This window comes from Phyllobates terribilis, unplaced genomic scaffold (assembly GCF_046119375.1).
Source record: "Phyllobates terribilis strain yellow unplaced genomic scaffold, ASM4611937v1 Scaffold_5__5_contigs__length_657084704, whole genome shotgun sequence".
Classification (NCBI taxonomy): domain Eukaryota; kingdom Metazoa; phylum Chordata; class Amphibia; order Anura; family Dendrobatidae; genus Phyllobates; species Phyllobates terribilis.
Genome location: NW_027362765.1, coordinates 474,115,748 through 474,125,307, shown reverse-complemented (window position 1 = coordinate 474,125,307; position 9,560 = coordinate 474,115,748).

Sequence of the window (9,560 nt, the reverse complement as noted above, 5' to 3'; positions counted from 1 at the left end):
CTATAGATCAATCTACTTAGCGCTGTAAAAGAATGATCTGGATTTACAATGTGACAAGTTCCCTTTAAAGAGCCTTGGGACTACTCATATCTGAAGTTAAACTAATAGGCCAGTAATCACTGTCTTATGACCATGGCTTTTTGTGAACATTTTTTTTTTCATTTTGAAATGATCAAGTTAAGGACATACCAAGGGATCCAGCAGCTTCACTTTTAGACACCTAATTGTTTTATTAGCATCTATCCAGGGAACATATTAAACTAAATAACATAAGACAACTTGCCTATAAGCAACAGTGTCATCAGCTGCTTTAAGTCACTTTGCACCCATTTAATGCTTTTAAATGCTCAGCGAGCTGACATATCTACTGGCATGCCAAACATTGACACTTCACATCTATTAACAGTTTTACTTATGCCAGTTTTCTTATGGCAGGCTTGTGTAATGATTTTGCTTGGCAGGGTATATTATCTTGAGCCAGTTCAGTCACAAAACTATCAATACTTAGTAAAAATGGACTCAAAGTAAGGAATAAATAGCTCATCTTGTCAGATGAGCTGAACTGACAAGAATTGTGTGCATTTTACTGAGATATTCAATTTGTATCAAATGTATTATCTGCGAATTGAATGTCCCTTATTATGCTCTGTTCTCTGAATTTACCCCGAGCATACTAAAAGTAATATGTAAAAAAAAACAACTAATAATCACCTCACTGCTCAACTTTCCGGCCACCCCCACTGCTTACTGTGCCCTGTACTTAATCAGATTATTTTTTACTACTGGCGAGTGCTGAAACTCCTGACCTCTTCATATTAGGTCAGGACTTCCAGCCCCGACCAAGCAGCAGACTTTTCTGCGCATTCACCTTGTAAGGTTGTCGAGCACATCGTGACTTCATGATGTTGCAACCATACGACTTGCATGTGCAAGGACGTCCCGAGCCTAATCACCACCTGAACTCCCAGCCTAGAATACACATCCTAAGGCTGCGGTGTAATCTTGTGAGGCTCTTGAGCAGAGATGTCCTGGGTCTGGTTGTGACCGGAAGTCCTGGCTTAGCTTGAAGAGGCCTGGCGTTTTAGCGGACTGTTGTGGTAGCAAGAGGACCACATGGGGGACAGCGAGCAGTAGAGGTGGCCAAAGAGATGAACAGTGAGGCAGGCATTAGCATTTTTTATTTTATTCTTTAACTTTCTCTGACCCTCTACAGTTCAGCACTTTGCTGTATCCATGTGGAGAGAATTACAAAAGATCCATATTCTGGAGAATATGGGTTTTTGTAAAATTTGAGTAGCATTCAGTCCCTATTGAATAAATTTGCCCATCACTATCTGCCATCATTGTTAAAGCACTATTCCAGCTTTTGTTTTTATTTTATCACAGGAGTAGTGCCACTAATCTAAGTTACTTGCCCCTGGTATTATACTTACCAGCCGCCATTTCATCTTTTATCGGCACTCTGGTCGGTCTTCTCCAGGTTGCTAACAGCTGGATTGCTTCAGTGTTTCCTCAGCAAACCGGAAGTAACAACTCAATGTATGTCTATGAGAGCCAGAATGAGGATCTCATAGACTTACATTGGGAGCTTGTGACCGTTACCTCTGACTTCCGGTCAGTCAGAAGTTGCGATCACAAGATGGAAGTGTGTCACCCTGGCCTGGATGCCACAAAATGTATTAAAGCTGTGTCTGAGAGCAAGGGGGAGGTTCTCTAGTCAGGGGAACATTAGCATGCAATGCCTCCTGTCTCAGGCCAGTAGGGGGAGCAGGCTGCCCCTATAAAAGCTGGTGCTGGGGGCAGGGTTAGAGAGAACTTGATGGCCTGTCTCAGCACTGAGACTGGTCCCAGAGCAGAGCAGGGACAGACAGTTGCACTGCACCTAAGAGGAAGGGTGGCAGGAGGAGAGCCACAAGCCAGAGACAAGAGGCGAAGAGAGCCTATCTTGGCAGATAAAAGACTTACTTTACCAGACTTTGGTGTCTGAGGCAGGGAGGATTCTACATCCTCCAGCAGATAACCAGTTCGCAAGGGACTGTATATTCCTTGGCCTAAGAAGCCTGGAGGCCCTGCCACAACCGAAGGGACCAGTAAAGCCGTACAAGGCTGGGAGCAGAAAGAAACCCACGTCGCAGGCCATACAGGCGAGAATACACGGAAAGCTCGGAAACGTGGGCTGTTACCCTATAACAAGGAGATAGCCAGAAGGAGCGCAGAAAGCACGGTAGGCCTACACCCTCACCCTGACCAGGGCCAATTTCCCCGTTGCTCTCAGACATCCAGGTCCCCCTCCTAGCCGGGACTGTTTATGGGTCAATTTACCTGTTCTAGTAAAGACCCTGGACTGCAACCTGTTGTCTGTGTGCTCCTTGCTTCTCCAGCACTATCAGTACTCGGACCCTCACTACCATCACTCTCACCATCCACTATACTGCCCTGGGGCCGCACTCTTCCCGTGGGGAGTCACACTACCCTAGCTGCACACCTCATCAGCCCCAGCGGTCTGCATGCAGCGGCGGTTCCTAATAACCGCAAATCCACGGGTGGCGTAGTCGGACATAAACATCAGCACATAACGGACTACCACTGGCCTGACCACCCTGAGCCACGGAACCGGGTTGCCACTACTACTCCCATCGTTCCCCTACTGCCCGGATCCGAGTGCCCCACGGCCCAGGGGGCGAGTCAGCTTTGGCGTAGTCGGCAGGATTTCGTGCCCGCAACCACCGGGTACTGTGTGCCTGAAAAAGACTTTTGTAACTTACCTATGGCGAAGTTTCCCGCCTTCCGGAGTCGTTTCCCGCCATCCGGAGCCGATTCCCGCCATCAGACGCCATCTTGGACCGTTTCCCGCCGTCTTCTGCCGTCTTCCCGCCATCCACAGCTGTTTCCCGCCATCGGACACCATCTTCAGGACGCCGCGCGGGAAGAAGAGGGGCGTGGACGTCAAAACCGCGCGAGATCCGAAGCTAAGCCCCACGCACCGACGCTGCGCAAAGTCCTGGAAGGGAGAGAGAGCGACGCTGACGTCATCAGGACGCGACGCCAGGTCCTCGTCCATAGCAGCAGCAGCGGAGCCGCGGCCTACAGAAGAGGATCGTCGGAAGGTAGGCCACGCTTGACTAGGGGGGAGGAAGATGTCGGACACAGAGGCGCCCACTACCACCAACGCAGCTGCAGCAGCGGTGATGCCCTTTTCCCTGCCCTACATCCCTGGAGCGGCCTGGCTGCCCAAGTACTCAGGGGAGCCCCATGCCCTAACTGACTTTAAGGAAAAGCTGTACAGTTTGTTCCAAGTCTACCACTTGACAGAGGAACAGAAGGTCAGCATACTAACAGGGCAGTTAACTGGCGCAGCCCAAAGGGAGGTAAAATCATGGCCCACTGAGGAGAAAAGAACTGTAAAGGGTATTCTGGCCCGGCTGCGGGGTACCTTTGACACACGTACCTCCGCTGAGATTAAAATGAGGTTCTATGGATGTAAGCAGTGGGCACAGGACAGCATCAGAGACTATGCCCTAAATCTGCAGGAAGCCTTGAGGGCTATTCAACAAACTGACCCTGGCAGTGTGCAGGAAACGGATAAGCTGCTAACAGAACAATTCATAGAAGGTCTGCTGTCTAGCGCCCACAGGGCCCAACTGCGTCTCATGTTCTTTCAGAACCCCGACCTGACCTTTGCCCAATTTAAGGACAGGGCCATAAGGGTGCTCCGTGAATCTGCAACCAGTGGCGCTATAAACCCCCGGCGCCCTATTCTCACCTACCACCAGGAGGCGGCGCCCTCCTCTATGGACCCCGTGGGGGCTGATGCACAGGCCCTGAACCAAACCCCGTCGAAAGACCTGCACCACCAAGTCCAGGAGCTGACCAGGAGCGTCGCGGCGTTGACCAGGACCGTCCAGGCGTTGCAAGTGGACCCGTCAAGACCCATCGAGCTGGCTTCAAGTCCGGAGGATGTCCCGTGGCGTCGACAGAGGAGGATCCCGTCGTTCCGAGGGAGGCCCACAGACCGCTACGCAGAGGATGGACAGCCCATTTGCCGTCGATGCAACCAGCCCGGACACATTTCCAGGTACTGTAATTTAAACGGGTCCAACCTGGGGCAGAGGGCCAACCCCCAGGCAAAAGATCACCAGGCCCTTACAATTGGCGTAATAAGTACGTTGGGGGGCGCCCGGTTTTACCCGTGGTGCTGGACGGTATCCCCAAGAGCGCCTTGCTGGATACTGGGTCACAAGTAACCACTATCCCTTATGTACTTTTTAAGCAGTATTGGACTGATGCTGACATCACACGGTATCCAGACAGTAACTTGAGCATCATCGCCAGTAATGGCTTACCCGTGCCGCAGATGGGGTTCAAGGAGATGACCATTAAAATTGGTAAAGTTGAACTGCCGGCACAGGGAGTGATTATTGTGGACATTGACCGTCGTGAAAGTCACCCTAAAATAACTGTGGGTACTAACGTAATTGAAAATTGTCTTTCAGAGGTAATTGTAATCTTACAACAGGTGGCAGTGAATGCTAGTTCCAGCCAACAGAGAGTCCTCAACAAGGAGATAAAAGCCCTGATGAGACGGCAGCAGGTAGAACTGTCTGGTGGTGAGATCGGTAGCGTAAGACTGAGTGACTCATTCCCCATTTCCATGCCTCCCAAAAGTGAAATGATGATCTGGTGTCGGACTGCAATCGGGTTGAGAGGTAGAGACTACCAAGCCATGGTAGAACCCGTGTACTCGGACAGCAGGCCCACCATTTTGACAGCCCGGGGGGTGGTTGATGTCCGTCATGGGAGGGTGCCCGTCCGCATCCTCAACATTGGGGAGAGGGAAGTACACTTACCCAGGTACGCTACACTCGCCAAACTGTTTGTTGTCGAACACCAAGCTATCAGGGCCGTGGAACCCTTGCCTCCATCTCCACAGGCGGAGGGTAATGGCTCCCAAGAAACAAAAGGAGGACTGGTGCCAGAAACTCCATGTGGGTGCTGACTCCACTCCCCTGCACCAAAAACAAGGAGTCTACCGGGTGGTACAGGAGTACGAGAGAGTCTTTAGTAAGCACCCGCTAGACTTTGGCAGAGTAAAGGGGATAGAACACCACATCCCCACAGGGAGCCACCCACCGATAAAAGAAAGATACAGACCTGTACCCCCTGCACATTATCAGAACGCAAAGGGCATGCTAAAAGAAATGAAAGAAGCTGGGGTCATTAGAGATAGCTGTAGCCCCTGGGCAGCCCCCTTGGTTCTGGTAAAAAAGAAAGACGGCACCATGAGAATGTGCGTGGACTATAGACAAATCAACCGTATCACCCACAAAGACGCATACCCGCTGCCTAGAATAGAGGAGTCTTTAGCCGCACTAAAATCAGCTAACTTCTTTTCTACTTTGGACCTTACTAGCGGGTACTGGCAGGTTCCTGTGGCAGAGGCTGACAAGGAGAAGACCGCCTTCACCACCCCGATGGGACTGAGCGAATTCAACTGTATGCCTTTCGGGCTCTGCAACGCACCAGGGACCTTCCAGCGGCTGATGGAATGCTGTCTAGGGCACCGAAACTTCGAGACGGTCCTCCTTTACCTGGACGACGTGATCGTCTATTCGAAGACCTACGAGGACCACCTCAAGCACCTGGCCGAGGTGTTCGAACCCCTGGCAGGCTATGGCCTGAAGGTGAAACCATCGACGTGTCACCTGCTGAAACCAAAGGTCCAGTACCTAGGGCACGTGGTAAGGGCGGAAGGAGTGGCCCCCGACCCTGACAAGGTCAGGGCAATCAAGAGCTGGCCAAGCCCCTCGAACATCAAAGAGGTGAGACAGTTTCTCGGATTGGTAGGCTACTACCGAAGGTTCATCCCCGGGTTCACCAAGATGGCAGCTCCTATGCAGGACCTCCTAATCGGACAATCTAAGTCCAGGAGTCAAAAGCCACCCTTCAAGTGGGATAAACCGGAAGAGGAGTCCTTCCGCCAGCTAAAGATGGCCCTCACGGGGGATGAGATCCTGGCCTACCCTGATTATGGCCAGCCTTTTATTCTCCACACCGATGCCAGTAATGTGGGACTGGGAGCCGTGCTGTCCCAAAACCAACAGGGCAGAGAAAGGGTGATCGCATACGCCAGCCGGAAGCTGAGGCCCACCGAGAGGAACCCGGAGAATTACAGTTCCTTCAAGCTAGAATTCTTGGCGGTGGTGTGGGCCGTGACAGAACGCTTCAAGCATTACCTGGCCTCCGCAAAGTTCACCGTGTACACGGACAACAACCCGTTGACACACCTGGACAATGCAAGACTGGGTGCCCTAGAACAGCGGTGGATGGCCCGTCTCTCCAACTATGACTTCGTGATCAAGTACCGGGCCAGTAAAACCAATGCCAACGCTGACGCCCTATCGAGGATGCCTCACTTACCTGAAGGTGACGAAGATCCAGAAGAGCTGGAGGAGGTAGAACTCCCCGCGTTTCACCGGTATGGAACTGCTCAACACTCCCACCGTGTGAAGGAGGAAGATCTAACAACCGTGATGATCAATCCCCTACCTCACCACAGCTGGGCCGAGACCCAAGATAGTGACCCTGCAGTCCGCCTGGTGAAAGATCTGCTGACCCGGGAAGACGCCCGCTTAGATCAAGATGCCCCAGAGGAAGCCGAGCAGCTATGGAAGGAGAAGAGCAAGCTGTTCCTCTACGAAGGCAAGTTGTGCAGAAGGATTGTCAACCACCGGACGCACGAGCTGACCTGGCAAGTCGTGGTCCCAAGGCGGGATGCAGCTATGGTCCTGGGGGCTTACCATGACAGAGCGGGGCACTTCGGTTGGAAGAAACTGGAGTTCCTGCTAAGAGGAAGATTATTTTGGGTTGGCATGAGAGGAGCTGTAGAAAAATGGTGCAGAGACTGTGGCCCTTGTCACATGAGGAGGAAGGACCGCACCAGCCAGAAGACACCCTTGAGGCCCATCGTCACCACGCAGCCTCTTGAGCTGGTAGCTCTGGACCACGTCAAATTGGCTCCAAGCCGGTCTGGATACATCTATGCCCTGACAATCGTGGACCACTATTCCCGTTTTCTAGTGGTGGTCCCGGTAAAGGACTTGACAGCCCAAACAGCGGCCAGAGCCTTCCAGCAATATTTCTGCCGTCCACACAGGTATCCGGAACATGTCCTGACAGACCAGGGTCCAGCGTTCGAGGCTGAAATCTTCCAGGAGTTCTGCAACCTCTATGGCTGTAAGAAGATTCGTACAACGCCTTACCACCCCCAAACCAACGGGATGTGTGAGAAGATGAACAATATAGTCATTGATCTCCTGATGACGTTGCCCCTGGAGGAACGCAGCCTGTGGCCAGAAAAACTGCCGGACCTGATAGACCTATACAACAATATCCCGGTGAATGCTACAAACTGCACCCCGGCTTACCTGATGCGAGCTAGACCAGGTAAGCTGCCCGTAGACCTGGAGATGGGAGTCCTAATACCTGAAGAAACCTCCCCAGATGCGGACTGGGATACGGAAAGGCAACTGCAGTACAAGAAGGTACAGGAGAGTGTGGAGAAGAGCCTGGCCCAGGTGAGAGAGAGGCAAGAAAAACTCTTCAATCAACACACCCCTGCTGGTCCCCTAGAACCTGGTGAGCAAGTCCTGAAGCGGAAGAGAAGGCTACATAAGTTGGATGACCAGTGGGAAAGGGAACCCTACACCGTACTGCAGTCTGACCACGACAACCCAAAGGTGTGCGTAATCACCAAGTACGGAGGAGAAACCTCTAGTGTCGTCTCCAGAGACCACCTCAAAAGGTGCCCCGAGCAACTCCGTAGTGCAGAAGAGGATCAGAGTGATCTTGAACCCGCAGAGGACAAGGAAGAAATGATCAGCACCGTTCTCGGAGAGTTCCCTCAGTCCTGGACTCGCATAAATGATGCCATAGTGGTACCTGTCCTGCATTTCCTGCAACCGGCACAGCAACAACCAACACCAGAGCCGGAAGGTGAAGAGGAGCAAGCGGTTCCAGAGGCAGAAGAGCCTGTACCAGCAGCCCAGGAGAGTCAACCCTCTGCTGACAGTGAGCCTGCCATGCCTGCGGTAAGCCAAAGGACCCGCAGACAGCTGCCTGCCCTACCTGTACACCCAGCTGGTAGCTGTACCCCTAACGCTAGTGGGGAAAGCCAGGTTGGTCCACCACCAGACAGTGGGCTACGTAGGTCAACCAGGAGCACAAAGGGGCAGATACCCGCTCGCTGGAAAATATAGAGAGCGCTAAAATTGTAAATAACCCTGTTGCCAAATGTTGAATTATTTGCCAAGTTACATGCATGTTTGGTAATTCTGTGTTTCAGTTTCTTGCAGTTACCGTAAGGACTCACAGGTTATGGACTTTTTATAACCAGGACCTTGTATGGACTATGTTTGGAGCCTAACCAAGGAATGAACTAAGAGTGTGAAGGACTTGGGGTAGGACAGACCCCCACCTGGTTAAGGCTCCCCGTTGTATTGGTGATATGGACACCCGGTCACAGACCACACTGTGACCTAAAGAACTCAATTTGTGCGTCACTTTCCTGATAATGTTTTATGGTTATGCATGTTATTCTTTATTTACTGTTTAGTCCCGGAGTACTAAATTTTACTAGGGGGGAATGTGTCACCCTGGCCTGGATGCCACAAAATGTATTAAAGCTGTGTCTGAGAGCAAGGGGGAGGTTCTCTAGTCAGGGGAACATTAGCATGCAATGCCTCCTGTCTCAGGCCAGTAGGGGGAGCAGGCTGCCCCTATAAAAGCTGGTGCTGGGGTCAGGGTTAGAGAGAACTTGATGGCCTGTCTCAGCACTGAGACTGGTCCCAGAGCAGAGCAGGGACAGACAGTTGCACTGCACCTAAGAGGAAGGGTGGCAGGAGGAGAGCCACAAGCCAGAGACAAGAGGCGAAGAGAGCCTGTCTTGGCAGATAAAAGACTTACTTTACCAGACTTTGGTGTCTGAGGCTGGGAGGATTCTACATCCTCCAGCAGATAACCAGTTCGCAAGGGACTGTATATTCCTTGGCCTAAGAAGCCTGGAGGCCCTGCCACAACCAAAGGGACCAGTAAAGCCATACAAGGCTGGGAGCAGAAAGGAACCCACGTCGCAGGCCATACAGGCGAGAATACACGGAAAGCTCGGAAACGTGGGCTGTTACCCTATAACGAGGAGATAGCCAGAAGGAGCGCAGAAAGCACGGTAGGCCTACACCCTCACCCTGACCAGGGCCAATTTCCCCGTTGCTCTCAGACATCCAGGTCCCCCTCCTAGCCGGGACTGTTTATGGGTCAATTTACCTGTTCTAGTAAAGACTAGTGTTGAGCCACCCCCGTAGTGTTCGGGTTCGGTTCGGTTCGTCGAACACCGGGATGTTCGAGGAACTGTTCGTCGAACTGTTCGTCGAACACCTTAGAACACCGTCGAACACCGTTAAAACCAATGGCAGGCAAACAAAAACACATAGAAACACATAGAAAACACCTGCAAAGGTGTCCAAAAGCTGACAAACTGCTCAGAAGACACTCTCTTTAAAAAAGCC